Here is a 22,692-nt window from a genome sequence, read left to right on the forward strand (position 1 = left end):
CTTTTCGCTCGTTTATCGAAATCAGGCGATTCAAGCGCCTAGAGTTTCATCTCGAAACCCTCTTTCTGTTTAACCAACTCAAACAAGTTTTTGCTAGTGTAAAATTTGACTTAGGTCCAGATTAGTAAACGAAGCTTGTTTCTTTCGCCGTTTGAGTTTCGTGCTTCGTTCGATTTGATTCTTTTTGCGAACCAGAGTTCTTAAGTTGAACTTTCCGGTTAGTTCTCTTATTTTGAGTTTTATTCGTGCACCCTTGCTTGATTGCTTATGTATGTATTGTTTGTTTGCGATAGAGTACCCGGAGTGCGAAGCGTGCTACTACGAGTCTCTAGATTTCACGGATCATCAGCAAGGCAAGTAACACTTTGATCATACCTCTTTACCACCCAGTTTTATTGCATTAGATCAATCCTCAAACTATTGCATGATTAGGATCTGATTAAAATGTGGGTTTTGGGAAGTAGTTGAGGTAGTACCTATTGCCTTGTTTATATCAAACCTTTGGGAGTTACTTCTACGTTTGCTTATATTGCTATGCTATGCTCGTAGACGTGGATTGGGTTTGAGAGTTTTCCATGACAGATGTGAGACTGTTAATTAATGGTTCAACTTAAGGTGGCTACTTTAATTTACATCTGGGTGGATTGAGGCACCTGGAGAACCCAGTGTTGCCTGTATTTTTGGATATCCCGGAGTACCCGTGTGATCATCCTATGGACCGCCACCCAGGCTCAAAGGGATCATGAGATTATTCATGCTAGAAACTTTCGTGTGCAGCCACAATCTATTATGGGCTCTAGCATAGTTGAGTAGGTTACATGATCTCTTGAAGAGGTGGGCTAGCAGATGTAGGGGAAAGTAGGTGTAACTGTCCACCCGGAGTAAAGAGTATTGTTTCTGAAAGACTGTGTCTCGGTCATCTGTTTCTCAAACACCATGTAGTGCGAGAAATCAAGCGGAGGCGATCGAGTCTTGTGGGGAAAAGTGCACAAACCTCTGCAGAGTGTACAAACTAACCATGGTTAGCCGTGTCCCCGGTTATGGACATCTTGAGTATCTAGTTCTTGGATTATCATGTGAATCTCATCATCATGTTACTTAATTTAATTTGATTGGGTTAATCACGTTCTTAATTGGGATTGAGTTGGAGGTACCTTCTCAATGTTTAACAACCACCATGATAGTTAAATAAAATTTATTCCTTTGTGGTAGGGAAAAATTGGCTTTTCGCAAAACTGTAACCATAGAGCTTTCCACCAGCCAAATATGCATGTAGTGATAGCATTATTCTGTTCATTACTCTCTATGTGTTACATTGCCAGCATATTCATGTGCTGACCCGTTTTCGGGCTGCAATGTATCATGTTGCAGACTTTTCAGACGACGAGTAAGGAGCCTTAGGTCGTGGTCTTATACTCAGTGATGCCGCTGGAGTTGATGGACTCACTTTATCTTCCAAGCCTTCCGCTGTTATCGTTTTTAGATGGCCTTAAGCCATATTTATTTGTATTGAGTTCTCTTGGACTATTCGATGTAATAAGTGTGTGATTGCTACTCTGTTATAAATCCTTCAAAGTACTGTGCGTGTCAGCATTACCGATCCAGGGATGACCCTGATGCACGGAGACTAGACTGTTTGAGGTCTGGTCGCTACATAGTGCCACATTGGAAGCCCTCTGTATTGTAGCGGCTGAACCCCTCGCACTATGGAGGTCGCCATTACCTCGATTATTGTGAGTCCAGACTGAGCAAGCGTCCTTATCTTGCTCATAAGCTGACGAACTTCTGCGCTGTCATCCTCTTCAAGGCTCCGGGGACGCCAACTATGGCGTTTCTTTGGCGGAATGCTCGCAAATTCAGGAAGACACTTTTGAACTGGGTCGGGAAGCGCGACGTCCTCAATGTAGAACCATTCGGAGGGCCATTCTTCAAATGCCTTCCTTGGTGTGCCGGACAGATATCCGGTATCCGCGATATGCCATACTTCGGCTCCGCCCACTTCAAATATTGACCCCTCATGATTGCGCGGGACAAGACAGAACAACTTCCTCCACAGCTCAAAATGGGCCTCAATGCCCAGAAATAATTCGCATAAGGCGACATAACCTGCGATGTGTAGAATGGAGGCAGGGGTGAAGTTGTGCAGCCGGAGGCCATAATATTCCAGAAGCCCTCGGAGGAACGGATGGATTGGAAATCCGACGCCTCTCAGCAGGTAGGGGACGAAACACACCCGCTCTCCCCTAGATGGATTGGGGAAGCCCTCTGCTTGAGTCTCACCGCTGAAGGAAGCTAGCTCCGCTCGAACAGGGACTAGATCTGCAGGGGGAAGAAATCCCTGCGTCTGCAGCTTCGTCAATTGACTATGGGACACAGAACACCTCTCCCACCCGCCTTTCTCTGGGCCAGAACAGGAGGAGGAGCTGGGAACGCTAGCCATGTTGGAATGGTTCCTCCTAGTAGTCTCCGGGGATTTTTCTTTGCATGGTGCCGAATGGATCTAGGATCCAATCTCTTTAAATAGGCGCTCTTGTTTGCCTGGACGGGGTGCTATTTGCAAAAATACCCTAACCTTCCGCATTCGCTCCACACGTGGAAGACGAAGTTATTTGACGCACAGAAGCCGAGGGGAGAGACATTGATCAATGGCCGGATACATTATTTGGAGGTCATCGGAGGAGGAACCCCCCTTGCAATGCCGAAGACAATTTGTTTGCCGAACACTTCGTTATTGAAGACTGGTTCAGGGGCTACTGAGGGAGTCCTGGACTAAGGGGTCCTCGGGCGTCCGACCCGTTATCCATGGGCTGGACTGATGGGCTGTGAAGACATGAAGGCCGAAGACTGTACCCGTGTCCGGATAGGACTCTTCTTGACGTGGAAGGCAAGCTTGGCGACCAACTATGAAGATTCCTTCCTATGTAACCGACTCTATGTAACCCTAGATCCCTCCGGTGTCTATATAAACCGGAGGGCGTAGTCCGGATAGGATATACTCATTACCATAGTCATACAGGCTAGACTTCTAGGGTTTAGCCATTACGATCTCATGGTAGATCAACTCTTGTAACACTCATATTCATGAAGATCAATCAAGCAGGAAGTAGGGTATTACCTCCATAGAGAGGGCCCAAACCTGGGCAAACATCGTGTCCCCCATCTCCTGCAACCATCGACCTTAGACGCACAGTTTGGGACCCCCTACCCGAGATCCGCCGGTTTTGACACCGACAGGCGTGCCCCCACCCTTGTGGCTAGGGTGTGGGCTCCCTGATGCTAATTCTTTCGCCAATATTTTTTATTAATTCCAAAAATAATCTCCGTTGGTTTTCAGGTCATTCCGAGAACTTTTTATTCTGCACAAAAATAACACCATGGCAATTCTACTAAAAAAAGCGTCAGTCCGGGTTAGTTCCATTCAAATCATGCAAGTTAGAGTCCAAAACAAAAGCAAAAGAGTTTGGAAAAGTAGATACGTTGGAGACGTATCAAGCTTCATTAGCAAAGTCGATGACGGTTTGTTGGGTCTCGCTCTTCCTCTTGAAGAAGTATACCCATGTATATCTTGAGTAATTATCCACAATCATCAAGCAATATTTTCTACCCCCAATACTATCAAAGGATGGAGGGCCAAAGAGATCCATGTGAAGACGGTGAGCCGTCTCATGTAACTTTCCTTCAATACAAGCACTGCAAGCATGATCTTTGGCGAAACTCTCATTTGTTAGTCCACAAACATGATCCCCTTTGACGAGGCTTTGCAAAGATCTCATATTGACATGGGCTAGTCGGCGATGCCAAAGCCATCCCACATCAACTTTAGCCATTAGGCATGTCACGGTCTTCGTGGGTCGCTCCAAAAAGTTAACCACATAGAGATCATTCTTGACATGCCCAACAAAGGCTACTTTAAGAGTCTTGCTCCACAGAAGGGCCATAGTATCAAGATCAAAGAGTGTTGCAAATCCCATGAGTGCAAGTTGATGAACGAAAAGTAAATTGTATGCAAGGGACACAACAAGCATGACCTTCTCAATAGATAAATCTTGAGAGATGACCACCTTGCCAAGACCCAATACCTTAGATGTTGAAGCATCACCGAATTGGACGTGGGTGGGCATAGATTGAATTGGATGCAATTGCTCCACCAAGTCCTTGCTCCCAGTCGTATGATTTATTGCTCCACTATCGAGCAACCATGACACCCCACCGGAAGCAAACTCCTACAAGAAATCAATGCTTGGATTTAGGTACCCATTTTTGAATGGGTACTTTGAGGTTATCAACAAGGGTCTTAGGAACCCAAATAGACCATTCAATGTAATCATAAGAAGAAGCACGAATTTGGCATAAACATTCCCACCACTAGCACGACATAAAACATAGGAATGATTAAATTTGCTAGCTTTGTTAGAAGGGGTGGTCTTGCCCTTCTTGGCATTACCACCCATACCCATGTTATTCTTCTTCTCATGAGCACCCTCTCCCACCTTTATGAAGTTGTTTGAGTGGGCGAGCTTGCTGGCCTTCTTCTTCTTCTTCTTTGACTTGGGTAAAAACCCAAATCCTTCCTTTGCCACAACTTCCTCTTGATTGCTCAAAAGGTCACTGAGGTTCTTCTCACCTTGTATGCAAGTTCACATGGCCTTTCTCAAGTTGCTCTTTACACTTGGCATTCTCCTCCACAAGATGCACATGCTCACAACAAGGGTTAGTAGCATTGGCATTATCAATTAAAACAAAAGGAGGACAAGTAGTTATCTCCTTGGTTAACTTTACTTGGATTTGATCATGAGACTCCTTGAGGGAAGTATGAGCACCCTTCAAGGCCTTGTGAGCCTTGTCGAGTATGTCAAACTCCTCTTTGAGTCTATCACGGCCAACCCCAAGTGCAACCTTCTCGGATGTAATCACACGAGTAAGAACAATAGCATGATCAAGACCTTTTTGCAATTTAGCAAGATCAACGTTGTGTGACTCCTCAAGAGCCAAACAAACACCTCACTCTTCCTCAAGAGCAATGGAAAGATCCACAATCTCATTGGCATAATCACGACTATGTCCCTCCAACTTGAAGATCATATCCTCATGAGACTCAATGATGTCATTGGCCTCACCAAGTTGTTCCAAGAGAGCAACAAAGTGCTTATTGGTCTCACCTTTGAGCTTAGTCAATAACTTATCAAACTCGTTCTCATCAACCTTCACCACCTCACTATCATCCACACAATCCAACAAAGAAGTAGTAGTGATAGTGGTTTTGATGTTGGAGGTTACCTTGTGGATACCCTTGGCCATGAGTGAAAGTGTGTTAGGACTGAGAGTATATCGACCAGAGGGGAGGTGAATGGGAGATTAAAAAAAATTCTTGTGAATGTTTTTGAAAGTGCGTTATATCGACTAGAGGGGGGTGAATAGGCAATTTTTACAAATTAGTCACTGAGGAAATTCAACTAGAGGAATTTCCTAAGCAACGAACTGCAAGCAGCAGAATAAGTACTCAGGTGCATGCATAACAAAGCAGTAGCATAGTCATCATGATGAAATGAAACATACACAAAGCACAAGTAGCGTGTAAACAGGATAAGCAGGCTGAAGACAAAGTGACTAAATAATTAGGATTGAGGAAATTGAGTAAGTCTTCAATCAAAGTCTTCAAACAATAACGATCAATTTCATCAACACATGAATGAGGAAATGAAGGGGTTGAGGAAATAGAACCGGTAGCTTGGTGAAGAAGATGATTTGGTAGACCAGTTCTAACTGATGTGATAGTTGTACGTCTGGTTGGAGCGGCTAGGTATTTAAACTTGAGGACACACAGTCCTCACCATATTCTCCTTGAGCTATGATCACACAGACCTCGCCCAATCACTTGTGGTAAGTCTTCAGGTTACTTCCAAACCTTCACAGACTCGGTCATTCGGCGATCCACAATTCCTCTTGGATGCTCTAGACTATGACGCCTAACCGTCTGGAGGATGCACAGTCCTTAAAGGTAACAAGCGTCGGTTCCACACAGGAACAATCTCTTCTGTGATGCTCAATCACTTTGGGTTGTAGGTGTTTTGGTTTGGGTTTTTCCTCACTGATGATTTTCGCTCAAAGTCCTCGGAGGATGGGATGCTCTCAATGACAAATGTCAGTTTCTCTCAGAGCAGCCAACCAGCTAGTGGTTGTAGGGGGTGGCTATTTATAGTCTAGGAGCAGCCTGACATGATAAGACATAAATGCCCTTCAATGATATGACCGTTAGGTGGATAAGATATTTTGGGACAGTTGGCGCATAGCACAACAATGGTCGGAAATTTGAGCTCTCAAATTCCTCAGGGCTATCATGTTCCTCACTTGTAGGCAGTCCGCACTGGCCAATTCCTAACTCCTCAGTCAGAACAAATTCCTCAGAGACCAGAAGAACTTCATCTCTGTCACTGAAGAAATTGACTGAACTGTATGAGATTTCCAATGGCTTCACTCGAAAGGATTGGGTAGGTGTAGGATTTTGAGATGAGCGTCACTTGGAAATTTTTCCTTAGTTTTACCTCGACCCCTTTAACAGTACGGTATTTACTATGACTCAAGAAAGAGAAAATGAAACTACAAAAACAAAAGTCTTCACGCTTCATAATCCTTGCATCAATATCGAAGTCTTCAAGGTCACACCAATTTCCCCATTTTCAATGTCTTCAAGAAAACCAAAGTCTTCAACTGAAGACATTCATTTTTAGGGGTCGACTATCATCGTAAATATCAAACTCCTCATAGACTTATAGAACATGTGTACACTCACAAACACATTAGTCCCTTAACCTATAAGTCTTCAATACACCAAACTCACTAAGGGGCACTAGATGCACTTACAGTTTTGAAGTGATCCCAAACACAGCAGCGAAAATACGGTTTGGTAGAGAGCAACTCAATCAAGCATGCTATTGAGGAACATAACTTTCAATGTAGGAAGCAATAATGGTTCGAGCATAGGATATCACAGGTTTGACAATAACGATGGTAATGCAATATACGAACAAGTGTAGTAGCATGAGAGAAAACGTGATATGAACTATAAGGGAAAACTCGAGAAAGAACTATGACGAGGTGAAAGAAGGTAACACAGGGAAAACACAACAATCTAAATAAGATAAGCATGAGGAGAAATATGTATGACAGGGATGACTAAAATGAATGAAGAGAATGTAACAAGATATGCTCGAACAATAACTAATGGAAACGAAAGATATTACGTAAGTGAACGATATGCAATAGACAATGATTGATCAGATAATCTATCGTCACAGAGCACGAAGGTAAACTGCTGAAGGTAATGCGGTAAAGTAGAATGAACCAGTGGTGCTCGATGGCGACAATTGGATTTGGTAGACCAGTTCGCCCTTCTGCCAAAGGACTACGTCTAGTTGGAGGGGTTGTGATTTAACACAGAAGATAAAACTCTCTTCGCCCTATTCTCCTTCAACTCGGAGCTGATCACACTCCAGTTGATTTCACTCGTGGTAGATACTTGTCGCGCTCTCCAAACCTTTGACAGACCCTCTTCGTGAACCACAATTACTCTTGGTTGTTGAAGATCTTGCTAAGTGAAGACAACTACTCTCCAACACTCGACCTGACACCTATCCGTCTAGAGAGTGCACAACTCTCAAGATTAATAGGTACAAGAACTCTAACTCGGAACTACTATGATGCTCAACCACTGTCTAAGTTTCAGCTCTTGATTTTTCTCTCGGTGGATCTTAAACTCAAATCACTCGAAGAGGGGTTGCTCAATCAATCTTCTCAGAAATCTTAAGCGGAGCAGCCAACGGGCAATGCTGGAGCGAGTCGGCTATTTATAGCCGCGGCCTTCCTTGAAGGGAAAAGACCAAATTGGACATGTAGAGCAGCCAATGGCCGAACGACATGAGTCCAACGGTCGAAAACTCAACGGAACGGTAACATTTCTTGCAGAGCAAGTAATGCTAACTCCTCAGTTCGAAAGATATCTCCTGCAGCACGAACAACAACGTCTACTGCTGCCAGGTAATCATTCGAAACATAAAGAGATTTCTCTCAGTCTTGCATAGGTTTGGGCTAAGCATCACAACAGATCTAAGCTTCGAGAACCTATACCCCTCTTAATAGTACAGAGGTCCCATGACTCAAATAAATGAAAGAAGAACAACGAAATGAATACTACATCTTCACTTTGTCTTTGACTTCCATTCGCTACAGTCAACTTTCTTGGGACAGAATCTTCGAACCAATTGCTTCACATTAGCAATAATTTTTGAGGGGCTAACTTCTTCACATCAATCTTCTCGCCTACATGAATTCAACTACTGTAGCTCATTCTTCTCTGCAACGCAGATATTCTTCGGTGAAGTTCCTCGAACTTGACACCGTAGACATCATTTTCTTCAACTCTACATGGACTATTTCTCTCTGTATGCACTAGCAAACAAATCAGTCCATGCCTGGTTCTGTCAATAATCTCCAAAACACAGGAGGGCAAATATTGCACAAACAGTCTCCCCCCTTTTTGGACGATTGTTGACAAAACAGAACACATCAAAGGATAGATAAAGGAATGGAATGTAATGTGAAGGATAACGAAAGATGAGAGATAATTACGAAGATAAAACACGCTCCCCCTGAAGATATGCATCCTTTGAAGAATGCATAGGAGATAAAATAGATGGTAGCGAGATGAATCTTCGTATGAGTGACATTGACATATAATCTCATGCGAGGGCTCTTTCAATGCACTCGACAGTGTCTAGGATATTTCTTGTCACACACAATCTTTGAAAAAGACATGTTAGATAAAGCGAATACTTTGAAATGATTTGTGACGAAGGATAATTCAAGAGAATTTTGCTCAGAACACGGTTTGAATCCACACGAGATATAAGTTCCCTGCAAGTTAGATACTCGAGGAGAATCAGAGCAAGGGAAAACATGGGCATATTGCTCAGAGTAGATATGCTTCAGACGTGGTTTTCCTGCAATAAGGATGATACAATGGATATATGTGAGGAAAAACAGCTTATATAGTAAGAATTTGCTTTCGAGTAGCAATAAGTTTGATCTAAAGCTACTTTCTTCTCCTGCAAGGTTAGATAGCGAAAGATAATCATTAAAGCATATATAAACATGAGACACATAAATTTTCAAGGAGTAAAATGTCTCTGTTAGAGATGCATGAAATGCAATTCTCCTTGAAATGCTTTTACTTTCCCTGCACGAAAGTTAAGTATCGAGGATAATTATTAGAAGGAAGTAAGCTTTCGATTTCGCCTACAAACAGATAATTGGAAGCAGGTAGCATTGCAGGGGGGTTATTAACAGTACATGACGACCAAGTATATCAACACCACAGGTGGTGCTTTAAGTTCAAAAAGCAAATAGTTCGACGAAAGCCAAATAGTTCGATTGAAAAGCAAATGGCAAATGGAAACACCCTGCAAATAACCCGCTTATATATCACTCGATGTTCTTCTCCCCTTTTTTGTCAACAAGTGTCAAAAAATAAAGAGAATGCATATGAGGAACTACTCATTGGAAGAATCCTCAGAATCAGAATTCGCACTGCTTGGCAAAGCAGAGCGAGCGATAGTCGAGGCCGAAGCAGGAGTTGCGGCATGGGCTTCGGGATCTGCTTCGGAAGTAGCAGCGCGTGGTGCATCTGGCTTGTAGATAAATGTTCTAGCTGTGTATTCGAGATCATCATCTGGTTCGACAAACAGCAGGTTGGTGGATATAGAACACTGAGGAAGCACAAGGGTTTGCCTTCGGATGCGAGGAACTTCAAATAACTCCAGATAATCGTATTATTTCTTGATACCCTTGGCAGATAGCTGCTTGAGAGAATAATGCTTGTGCAGAAGAGTCCAAGAGCGCTTCTTTTGTTCCTTTTCATGCAGGAGAGTTTGGCGAGCATAATTGTGAAGCAGATTCAACTCACTCATCATTTCCAGCTTCACTTTCTGATCGAGCTTGATGTGACATTCCAGGGCTTGCTGAGTGCGAAGAAAAATCTCATATAGTGGAGGATTTTCTTCATGAGGGATTTCAACCTTTGCTTTCTTGACTTTTGGAGCAGAAGCAGACACAGGAGCAAAGCCAGTTGCATCCATCGGTATCTTTCCTTTGCCGATGTCTTTCACAATTCGGAGAGTGTCGCGAACTGGTGGCATAAAAACTTTCGGAGTATGGGGACTGATAAACTTTTCTTCAATGAGCTGCTCAATAGCAAACATGACCCAAGGTGTGTATGGCTTCAAAGCTTGAGGGCTATCAGCAGCGCAGGCTGCTACTTCTTGAGCTTGCATTGGTTTTTCCCTTGAAGAGGAAAGGGTGATGCAACAAAGTAGAGATAAGCATTTCCCTCAGTTAGAGAACCAAGGTATCAATCCAGTAGGAGGTACAAGCAAGTCCCCAATCTATGCACCTGCACAAACAATCAATCACTTGCACCCAACGCGATAAAGGGGTTGTCAATCCCTTCATGGTCAATTGCAAAGGTGAGATTTGATAGAGATAGGTAAAACTAAATAAAAGGTAACTAAATATTTTTGGGTTTTTGGTTTATAGATCTAAAATAAAAGATTGCAAAATAGCAGATCGGAAAACAAATATGATGGAAAATAGACCGGGGGGCCATAGGTTTCACTAGAGGCTTCTCTCATGAAGGCAAATAATATGGTGGGTGAACAAATTACTGTCAAGCAATTGATAGAAAAGTGCAAATTAATGACGATATCCAAGGCAATGATTATGCATATAGGCATCACGTCCGTGTCAAGTAGACCAAAACCATTCTGGATCTACTACTATTACTCCACACATCGACCGCTATCCAGCATGCATCTATTAAGTTCATAAAGAACGGAGTAACGCCTTAAGTAAGATGACATGATGTAGAGGGATAAACTCAAGCAATATGATGAAAACCCCATCTTTTTATCCTTGATGGCAACAATACAATACGTGCCTCGCTACCCCTACTTTGTCACTTGGTGAGGACACCGCAAGATTGAACCCAAAACTAAGCACCTCTCCCATTGCAAGAAATACCAATCTAGTTGGCCGAACCAAACCGATAATTCGAAGAGAAATACAACGATATCAACTCATGCATATAAGAATTCAGAGGAGATTCAAATAATATTCATAGATAATCTGATCATAAATCCACAATTTCATCGGATCTCAACAAACACACCGCAAAAGAATATTACATCGGATAGAACTCCAAGAACATTGAGGAGAACATGGTATTGGACATCAAAGAGAGATAAGAAGCCATCTAGCTACTAGCTATGGACCTGTAGGTCTGAGGTAAACTACTCACGCTTCATCGGAAGGGCAATACGGTTGATGTAGATGCCCTCCCTGATTGGATCCCCCTCCGCCAGAACGCCGGAAAAGGCCCGAAGATGGGATCTCACGGGAACAGAAGGTTGCGACTGTGGAAAAGTATTTGTGTGGCTCGCTCTGATAATGATGGAATATTTGGGAATTTATAGGACGAAGAAGTAGGTCATGGGGCCTCCGAGGGGGGCACAAGCCCTAGGGGCACCCCCGGCTTGCCGCCTCCTCGAGGGTCTTCTGACTTGGGCTCCAAGTCCCACGTGTGTCTTCTGGTCCAAGAAAAACCATCGCAAAAGTTTTATTCCGTTTGGACTCCGTTTGATATTTCTTTTCCGCGAAACTCAAAAACAAGGAAAAACAGAAACTGGCATTGGGCTCTAGGTTAATAGGTTAGTCCCAAAAATAATATAAAATAGCATCTTAAAGCATATAAAACATCCAAAACAGATAATATAATAGCATGGAACAATCAAAAAATTATAGATACCTTGGAGACGTATCACATGCCTTGCTGCGAATGAAAAGATCCGGAATATCAAAACAAATTCCTTGAGCAGTGGCTAGAAGAGCATTTCCCATGATGCCATTGATGGTTTCTGGCCTGTTTGTTGGCGTGAGGGAGTTGCAGAGTATATAAAACATCACTTTGTTTTCATAAGCCAGATTCTTTGGATTTGCTTCAATGCATTCATCACCAACAAGTTTGGGGTCCATCAGCAGATGAAGTTGAGCTTCGGATACATCCCAATAGTACAACCTATGTTCATGAGCCATATCAAATTCACACCGAGGAAGATTCAACAGTGCTAAAAACTGATCAGCCAAACATTTGATCTTTTCTTCTTCTGTCATCCATTCAAGGATCCAAGTATTGCTATTTGCAAGGTCTCCTGGGACATAAAGGGTGGCATAGAACTGAAGCATTACTTCACGATTCCAGCCATGATTGAAATGAAGGAAATTCTTAAGGAAAACTAGTTCAATTTGCTCGATGGTATGATGAAAACAGGGTAAATTTTCGACCTCCGCAAAATCTAGAATCTTGTGCTTGAAAATGCGATTCTTGCCGAACAGAATACAGGCATAATACACAGCCTAATCCTTTGTCCAGAATCTGGGTGACAACAAAGTTCTTTCTCCATCATATGGGCTGGTCCCAAAGAATGCAAGCTTCGAAAGATGAAGCTGCTCATTAAATGCAAGACCATTCGGGCCATCTTCAACAGGAAAGAAAGGAAATGTTTCCAGTGGGTTTCTTAGATGTTCTTCATAGCACATTGCCTTGTTCCGAATGTCATCAGGTGCAGGCACATCTTCCTAGATGGGCTTGAGAGGAGTACGGTGTTGCGGGACACGAGGGCACGATATCCCATGCCTTAGAAGCTCCTGCTCGCACTCCTGGTGGCCTCGCGCAAGTTGCGGCACTACTTCCAGGGCCACCCCATGAAGGTCGTCTCAGCCTACCCATTGGAGAGAGTGCTCAGGAGCCCCAACTCTGCTGGAAGGGTCGCTGAGTGGAACATCGAGCTGCAGGCATTCCAGTTGGAATTCAGCACTACCAGCGTCATCAAAGGAGCCACACTTGCTGATTTTGTGGCAGAATGGACGGATGCCCCAACGCTTGAAGTAGGCGAGGACCGGTCCACCTCACTGGGAAGTGAAGCGCCAGACGGCTGGGTCATGTATTTCGATGGCGCCTTCGCACACCAGGGCGCGGGGGCTGGAGCAGTACTCATCTCGCCCGCTCAAGACAAACTCTACTACGCCATGCAGCTCTGCTTTTAGCAAGGCGAGAAGGTCTCCAACAACATCGCAGAATACAAAGGCCTCATAGCTGGCCTGAAGGCTGCGACAGCTCTGGGGGTGAAGCGCCTCACCGTTAGGGGCAACTCGCAGCTCCTCGTCAACTTCCTCAACAAGGTATACGAGCCGAAGGACGAACACATGGAGGCATACCTCGTGGAGGTGCGCAAGATGGAGAAGCAGTTCCTCAGCCTGGAGTTGCAGCACGTGCCCCGGGGCACCAACAAGGAAGCTGACGACATCGTCAAGAGGGCATCCAAGCTGCAGCCCCAAGAGCCCGGCGTCTTTGAGGAACGGCTCTTCAAGCCATCAGCGACACCACCACTTTCAAGAACAGCTCAGCCACGGGAGGAGCTCCCGCAGCCGCCTGCCACAGGAGCCCCAGCCTATGGCCCGACCTCAGGAGCGCGCCTGCTCTTGGCGCTCGAGCCCCAAGAGGGATGCTGTACCAAGGAATTCAAGGAATATTTGATGAAAGGGGCGCTGCCGGAGAAGGAGGAGGACGCAGAGCGCGTGGCCCGGCAAGCCACAGCATACTGCATCCAGGACGGTGAGTTGTACAGGAAGACTGCGGGCACCACTCGTCATCACGGACCCTCATCGGCAAGGCATTCCGCAGCGGATTCTATTGGCCCACGGCGCTCAACGACACAGCCGAGCTGGTGAAGTCCTGTGAAGCCTGCTAGTTCCACGCCAAGCAGATCCATCAGCCGGCTCAGGGCCTCTAGACCATCCCACTCATATGGCCGTTCGCGGTCTGGGGGTTGGATATCTTGGGCCCGTTCCCTCGAGCGCCTGGGGGCTACCGCTACCTCTACGTTGCCATTGACAAGTTCACCAAGTGGGCGGAGGTGGAAGCCGTCCGCACCATCCCAGCTGGTTCTGCAGTCAAGTTTATCAAGGGTCTCGTGAGCCTCTTCGGGGTCCCCAACCGCATCATCACTGATAACGGCTCGCAGTTCACCAGTAATCTCTTCAAAACATATTGTGCTAACCTTGGAACGCAGATCTGCTACGCTTCTGTGGCGCACCCCAGGAGCAATGGTCGGGCCGAACGCGCCAACGCGGAGGTCCTGAGGGGCCTCAAGACTAGCACTTTCAAGAAGAAGCAGGAGGCCTGCGGCAGGGGCTGGTACGATGAGCTCCAGTCCGTGATGTGGTCCATCTGCACCACCGCCACCAAGCCGACGGGCGAGACCCCGTTCTTCCTCGTCTACGGGGCAGAAGCGGTCCTCCCTCACGAGGTCAAGCATCGCCCCGCACGGGTCCTGGCGTTTGATGAAATGCACCAGGGCGCCACGCGGGGGATGGACCTCGTGCTGGGGGAGGAACGCCGCCGTGAAGCCGCACTACGGGCGGCAAGGTATCAGCAGGCACTGCGGTGATACCTCTGCCGCAACATCCGCTCCAGGACGCTCGAGGCGGACGACCTCGTCCTGAGGCGGGTCCTCTCCAGGGAGGGGCTACATAAGCTCTCACCCATGTGGGAGGGCCCGTTCAGGGTCGTCCATATCTCCAGGCCTGGCACCGCGCGCCTGGAAACACAGGACGAGGTGCCCATCCAGAACGCCTGGAACATCCAGCACCTCCGGAAGTTCTACCCATGAAGGAAGGCTCAGCGCCTGTGAAGAAAGGCCCAGTGCCTATGAAGAAGGCCCAGTGCCTGTGAAGATCGCCGCCCGTGACACTCTCACGTAATAGTGAGTGGGGCTGTACACACCCCGGAGTCTCAGGAGTGCCGCCCTCGGGCCTCGGGGGCTCCCTCCCACGTCTTAGTGGCAGCACTTAGCTCCGCGCTGGTGAGAAGACTTGAAGACTAGACTAGGTGCCGGACGCGGCTTTTTCATTTGCTTTCCGTAGTTGGCTTGCCTCCTTTTAGTTGAAATTTGCTCCTAGTGTTCCTTGCTGGTTTGGTTCAGTTGCTTTTTGCTGCCGTTTTCGACTCTAGTTAACATGTTTTCTCTCTCGCGCGCATACCTCGCGAGGGGGCTAGGCAGGTGCCCTCGCAAGCATTTTCCTTCTCTCTGCCTTCCGTCTGCTTTTTTGTGAGGCACCCTCGTTCGAGCCCACAAGCTGGCGCATCTCTCCTAATCCGTGCCCCTCGGGTACCGTGATGTGAAGCGTTGGGTCAAGGCTTGGGTGAATGATAAGTCTCCTAGGGAGCTTCCTAACAAATTTTTTGCAGTTCCTAAGCGACCACTAAGTCAAGACACGCACCAAGAAACGAGTGCCTCGTGAAGAGGAGGCTACCCCGAACGCGCCAAGCTAAGTTGTTTCCACACAAAACAACGGCACAGCATAGCATAACAAAGTGATTGAAGAATCACGGTTCGATACACGCCCCTCCAGGGCCCATGCTGGTTCCTTTTTGATGCAAGCAGGAAAGGAAGAACAAAATAAAAGCGACGCTCGCCCCCATAGTGGTTCAAGGGGGCGGGCTCTTGGCAACGTTTCGAGCTCAGCCGGACCCCTCCTCGCGCTTCACGGAGGCGCGGCGACGAGACGACCCGCTGCCACCTTTGAAGCGAGCGCGGTGGCATGGCGGCTGGTCGTAGCCACCACTGCTGGAGTTGTCGCCATAGGAAGAGCCACCGTTGCTGGACGTGATGCGGTCGGCACCAAGGGCAGGTTCGCCCCCTCCTCGTCCCGACCATCGCCAAGGCCGAGCACCTCCTCGCCATCGTTCACCTCGGGGCAGCACCCGGTGCGGCGACCGTCTTCCCCAAACACCCTCACATAGAGGGTCACATCACCGTCGTACTTCAAATGGAGGGTGCACCGCCTGCCCAGGCCGCGTGCGCGGGCGAACGTCTGCCAACCGCCTACCCAGAGCTATGTTGCGCGCGACGGAGACCTCGACCACAACCCAAGAAGCCCTGCTGCAGCAACCATCCGCCTGCAGCCAGAGCCCACCTGGACCGGAGGCTAACAGCTCGTCAGCAAAGAAGCGCGGAAGCTGAAGCCAGTTGCCGGCCGGATCCTCCGACCAGACGACGAACTCCGGCAGCACCTCCGCCGAGTGGAAGCGCGGCCGGGGAGGCCGTGCAACCATGGCACGTCTCCTCTCATCAGCAGGGCTGTCACGACCGGAATGACCCCTGCCACGCGCAGCGATGCCACCGCGGGAGCGAGGGGCTGCGGCGGGGGTTGCGGTGTGCTTGCGGGGACGGCCACACCCACGCTTGGGCGCCGAAGAGCCGGGCCCCTCGCGAGGGGCCTTACCCTTCTCCGCGGCAGAGAACCTCTTCGACGGCGCCATTGATACTAGCAGAGGAGCAAGGAGGACGAAGCAAGCGGACCGGGAAGAGATGGGCGACCGGGGCTCTGCCCCCCCCCCCCCCCCCACTTATAGCGGGAGAAGGCCAACCGGCGCCCCGCACGATCACAGGTAATGATGGTTTTCCCTTGCATGTCGCAGGGACTTGTCAAGTCGGGCAGTTGCCGAGGCAGCGTGGGGAAGCGGAGACGCCCACGTCCAATCAACCGCCTCGCGTCGACCAAGGCCGCAGGCTTTTGGGGCCCGCAGTGCTCCGCACTTGACCTTTGGCTTCGCCTCGAAGCCAAGCCCGAGCGCTCCTTGGGCCCGGGGGCTACTGTCGGCGTTCTGGGAACAGGGGTCCCCAGACTTGCCTGCCTGCGGCCCAGGCATGGCTTTGCGCGTTGGCCCGTACGGCCCATCTTCATCTACAAGACGTTCAAGACCCTCGCGAGGGGCCAAACCTCGCGAGGTGGACGACACAAGACCTCCTTAGGAGCGGCCTCACTAGGTTGGCTCGCGAGGGGCGGAGAGATCAAGGCAGGGCAAACCTTGCGAGGTTCTCGTGACGTGAGCCGTGACGACCAAGATCAGGCGGGCGCCAGCACGCGCAGTGTCCTTGTTTCCCCTTTGGTGCTAAGGAAGCAAGCGCAGGCGCGGAGTACTGAGGCGTCAAGTAAAGGTTTCCATACCGGTGCAACAAGACCAAGACCAGCAGGACGGCAAGACGGAGGTCGCCATGGAGCCCAAGGCGGCGTCACCACCAGAGCCTTTTGCAGGCGAAGACCGCTTTTGTCAGGATAAGCTGTACTGGTTGTCCCCTTTCAAATTGACCGTCAGCTTTCCTGCTGGCATACGAGGAGGCCATCCTCGAGGCCGGAGGGGACAACAAGGTCACGGCAAACTGGCTTCCCATGGCCCTCACTGGCGAGCCGTGCGCCTGGCTGCTCAACCTCCCCGGATCCATGGTGGTGTCTTGGGAGGAGATACACAGCCTCTTTACTGCGCGCTACGCGGCACCGGCGCACCACGTGGTCGCGGCCCTGCTAGGCGGCTCTCAAGCACCTCCTTCAGATCGCCATATCAAGCCATTCCTTCGCCAGATCGGCGCCGCTTCCAAGCGCTCGGGGGCTCCGCCGGGCTGGGCTGCGCCCGAGGCTGACCTCACCTTCGACTCAGAAGACCACCCCGTCACCACCGCTGGCTCGGGCATGCTTCCGATGCTCTGCACGCCCACCATCTGCAACGTGGCCGTCACGAAGACCCTCATCAACAGCGGCGCCGGCCCCAACTTGCTCTCCGTGGAGGCCTTCAGCCTTCTTCACGTGCCGCTCGAGCGGCTCAGCCTCAGCAAGCCTTTCTCAGGAGTTGGTGGCGGCACCGCCCGCTCCCTGGGGCAGATCCGCCTCCCTGTCACCTTTGGCACGCGTGACAACTACCGCAACGAGCTGGTCGACTTCGACATCGCCCGCATCGGCCTCCCGTACAACGCCATCCTTGGGTACCCAGCTCTGGCCCAGTTCATGGCAGCGACCCATCCGGCCTACAACCTCATGAAGATGCCTGGGAGCAAAGGCATCCTCACCGTCAACGGAGACGCCAAGGAGGCCTTGACAGGCTTAGGCTTGCCCTTAAGACCACCGCGGCGGCACAACCCGCCGGTGCGGGCACCCCCGAGGCCAAGGGAGCCGCACCAACCAAGAAGAAGCAGTTGTTCACCCAAGACAAAGCGAAAACCAAGCAGGTGCTGGTCGATGAGGACAGGTCTTCAGGAGCCACCTTTACCATAGGTGCCGACCTCGACCCAAGCCAAGAGGAAGCACTGGTGAAGTTCTTGCGCGCGAACAAGGAAATATTCGCATGGGAACCCAAGCAGCTGGTGGGGGTCCCAAGAGAGGTGATTCAGCATCACTTGAGGGAGTGCCCCAATGTACGCCGTGTGAAGCAGCGGGCGAGACGGCAGTCCACGGAGAAGCAGGCCTTCATCATCCAAGAAACCCGCAAGTTAGAGGCGGCGAGTGCCATTCGCGAGGTTCGATACCCCGAATGGCTGGCAAACCCCGTCGTTGTGCCGAAGAAAGGCGGGATGGAGTGAATGTGCGTCGACTTCACCAACCTCAACAAGGCCTGCCCCCAAGATCCGTTCCCACTTCCACGCATCGACCAGATCGTCGACTCCACCGCCAAGTGCGATCTACTGTGCTTCCTGGAAGCGTTTTCAGGGTATCACCAAATCAAGATGGCGGTAGAAGATGTAGAGAAGACAGCCTTCCTGACCCCGTGTGGGGTGTATTGCTACACCTGCATGCCCTTAGGACTGCGCAACGCGGGCGGACCTTTCAGCGGTTGACGCACATCGCCTTAGGGCGGCAGCTCGGGAGAAACACGGAGGCCTATGTCGACGACATTGTGGTGAAGTCTCGGGAGGCAAGAACCTTGATCCAAGATCTGGAGGAGACCTTCGCGAGCCTGCGCCAGGTGAACTTGCGACTTAACCCAGAGAAGTGCGTGTTTGGTGTCCCTTCTGGCAAGCTGCTAGGATTCCTCGTGTCCCATAGGGGGATCGAGGCGAACCAGGAGAAGATCAAGGCCATTGAAGACATGAGCCCATCGCAGACCCTCAAGGAAATGCAGAAGCTGGCTGGGCGGGTAATTGTGTTGGGATGCTTCATCTCCAAGCTGGGAGAGCGCGCCCTACCCTTCTTCAAGCTGATGAAAAAGAAGGGCCCATTCGAGTGGACCCCGGAGGCCGACCGAGCTTTTCAAGACCTCAAGAGATACCTGACCAGCCCTCCGGTGATGGTGGCACCACGACCTCTCGAGCCTCTAGTACTCTATCTTGCCGCTACCCCATACTCCGCCAGTGCGGCGCTGGTGGCGGTTCGGGAAGAGCACCAAGCCAAAGGCGCGTCGCGCCAAGCTACGCCGCCAGCCGGGATGACGCAAGATCAGGAAGGCATAGCAAGAGCCGTAGTGGCATCAACAGAGGACCAAGCTCGGCAGGACGACGCCGCCGAGATTCCCGCAAGCGATCAGGCGTCGGGAGTTCCACTACCTCAGGAGATGCCCCAACTTCCACAAGACACGAGCCTCACCAACGCGCCAGCCCTTGTCGAGCACCCGGTGTATTTCGTCAGCATGGTGTTGCGGGACGTGAGGGCACGATATCCCATGCCTCAGAAGCTCCTGCTCGCACTCCTGGTGGCCTCGCCCAAGTTGCAGCACTACTTCCAGGGCCACCCCATCAAGGTCGTCTCAGCCTACCCATTGGAGAGAGTGCTCAGGAGCCCCAACTCTGCTGGAAGGGTCGCTGAGTGGAACATCGAGTTGCAGGCATTCCAGTTGGAATTCAGCACTACCAGGGTCATCAAGGGAGCTGCGCTCACTAATTTTGTGGCGGAATGGACGGATGCCCCGACGCTTGAAGTAGGCGAGGACCGGTCCACCTCACCGGGAAGTGAAGCGCCAGACGGTTGGGTCATGTATTTTGATGGCACCTGTCGGTGTCAAAACCGGTGGATCTCGGGTAGGGGGTCCCGAACTGTGTGTCTAGGATCGATGGTAACAGGAGACGGGGGACACGATGTTTACCCAGGTTCGGGCCCTCTCTATGGAGGTAATACCCTACTTCCTACTTGATTGATCTTGATGAATATGAGTGTTACAAGAGTTGATCTACCACGAGATCGTAATGGCTAAATCCTAGAAGTCTAGCCTATTTGAATTTGGTAATGAGTATGTCCCTATCCGGACTATGCTCTCCGGTTTATATATGCACCGAAGAGATCTAGGGTTACATGGGGTCGGTTACATAAGAGGAAATCTTCATAGTCGGACGCCAAGCTTGCCTTCCATGCCAAGTAGCATCCCATCCGGACACGGGTTCAATCTTCGGTCTTCATGTCTTCACAACCCATCAGTCCGGCCCATGGATAACAGGCCGGATGCCCGAGGACCCCTTAGTCTAGGACTCCCTCAGTAGCCCCCGAACCAGGCTTCAACAACGAGGTGTTCGGCACACACATTGTCTTCGGCGTTGCAAGGCGGGTTCCCTCTCCAAGTAATATATTCGGCCATTGATCCAATATCGCTCCCCTCGGCTTCTGTGCGCTAATAACTTCGTCTTCCACATGCCGAGCGAATGTGGAGAGTCAGGGTATTTTTGCGAATAACACCTCGTCCACGCAAGGCAGAAGACCTATTTAAAGATACTGGATCTTAGATCCAGGCAATACTGCACCGAGAAAATCCCCGGAGACTGCCAGAAGAAAACATTCCACCATGGCTAGCATTCCCAGCTCCTCCTCCCACTCCAGCCCAAAGAAAAGCGAGTGGGAGAAGTGCTCTATGACTCATAGTCAGCTACCAAAGTTGCAAATGCAGGGATTTCTTACTCCCGCGGATCGGGTCCCTGTCCGAGCAGGGTCGGCCTCCTTCAATGGCGTGACTCAGGCGGAGGACTTCCCTAATCCATCCGGGGGAGAGCGAGTGTGCTTCGTCCCCTACCTGCTAAGAGGCGTTGGATTTCCCGTCCATCCGTTCCTCCGGGGGCTTCTGGAATATTATGGCCTCCAGCAGCACAACTTCACTCCCGCCTCTATCCTGCACATCGCAGGTTACGTCGCTCTATGCGAGTTATTTCTGGGTGTCGAAGCCCATTTCGAACTGTGGAGAAAATTGTTCTGTCTTGTCCCGTGCAACCACGAGGTGTCAATATTTGAAGTGGGCGGAGCCGAAGTCTGGCGCATCGCTGATACCGGATACCTGTCTGGCACATCAAGGAGGGCAGCAAAGGAATGGCCTTTCGAATGGTTCTACATTGAGGATGTTGCACTTCCTAACCCAGTTCGAAAGGGTCTCCCTGAATTTGCAAGCGTCCCGCTAAAGAAATGCCATAGTTGGCATCCCCAAAGCCTTGAAGAGGATTACAACGCGGAGGTTTATCAGCTCCTGGGCAAGATAAAGATGCTCGCCCAGTCCGGATTAACAATGGTTGAGGTAGCGGAGATCTTCCTAGTGCGAGGGGTTCAACCACTTCAATATAGAGGGCTCCCGATGTGGCACTACAACGGGGAGGACGATGCCTCCCGCTGTGGTCGGAAAGGTCCGGACACCCCTGCCGCTCTAGCCAAGATACTGGCCGAGCTGTTCAAAGGGGAGGAAGAGGAATGTCTTCGCATCAACCACAGAGATGGATATTCTATGTATAATCCTCCTAGTTGGGTAAGCCCCAATCCTTCTGCTCTGCTCATTCTACCTCCCGGATTACCTTTGATAAATTTCTAATCCTCTTATAACAGCATTGGCGAAAAATCACCGAGGGGTTTCACAGCCCCGCCCCACAGCCCGAGAACCACAATCGGGAGCTGGATCCTGGGTTCGAAGAAGATTCGGACATATTCGTGGTACCCGCGGAAGGGGTGTTTTACCAGGCGAGCTATGATGGCACAGAAGTGGCCATTATCGCCGATTACCCTGGTCTTCTTCCTGCTTCCCACATAAGTCATCAAGAGAAAATCTCACTCGCAAGAGCTTCCTTGCACTGCCTCACCCATCGCACTGTCTCGTGCTGCACAGGGGAGGCGTTCGGCGCGTCACGCTACTCCGGGGGCGGCTCCAAAGAGAGCGGCTCCGGCGCCGAGCAAGGTTTCCAAAAGGAAGGTCGGTGAAGACACGACCGGTTCCTCGTCAAAGAGGTAAGGATTTGAAGGTATACTTTATAGTCACGTCCGACTGTAACATGTACGTCTGTTTGGTACCAGGAAAAAGGTTCACCGGACTAAGTCCGAGGGTCCAGCCGGCCGTACTCCCAGCGCTCGGGATTTAGACCCCGTCGGAGAGGCGGAAGCCGATATAGGAACGGTGTCGGACTGTCCTTTGGCCGAGGGTTCGGAGAATATGTCCGTTACCAACTCGGAAGTTGAGAGCGCCATGAATCATCGGCGCCGTAGGGCTATTTTACGAGACCCTGAGTTCTCGGAAGAGGCATTCAATGCCTTCAGCTCGGCTGATGCGTATATCCGAGCTGCTCGAAACGGGCTTAGTAAAGCCACAAAGCAGCATTTAACAGACGTACGGGTAAGTTTTCTTTGTCCGAATATGATATCCATATGCCAGTAGCCCCCGGGACTGAAAGCAGTTGGTACAACTGATTTAAGGACCGTTGTATCACCAGGTTCTTACAGAGAAGAACAACCTGCTAGCCCAAGAGCTGGAACAGTGTCGGGTGCAGCTAAATGCTGCTACCGCCGAACTAGAAAATTTCA

The sequence above is a fragment of the Aegilops tauschii genome, chromosome 7 (assembly GCF_002575655.3).
Source record: "Aegilops tauschii subsp. strangulata cultivar AL8/78 chromosome 7, Aet v6.0, whole genome shotgun sequence".
Taxonomy (NCBI): domain Eukaryota; kingdom Viridiplantae; phylum Streptophyta; class Magnoliopsida; order Poales; family Poaceae; genus Aegilops; species Aegilops tauschii.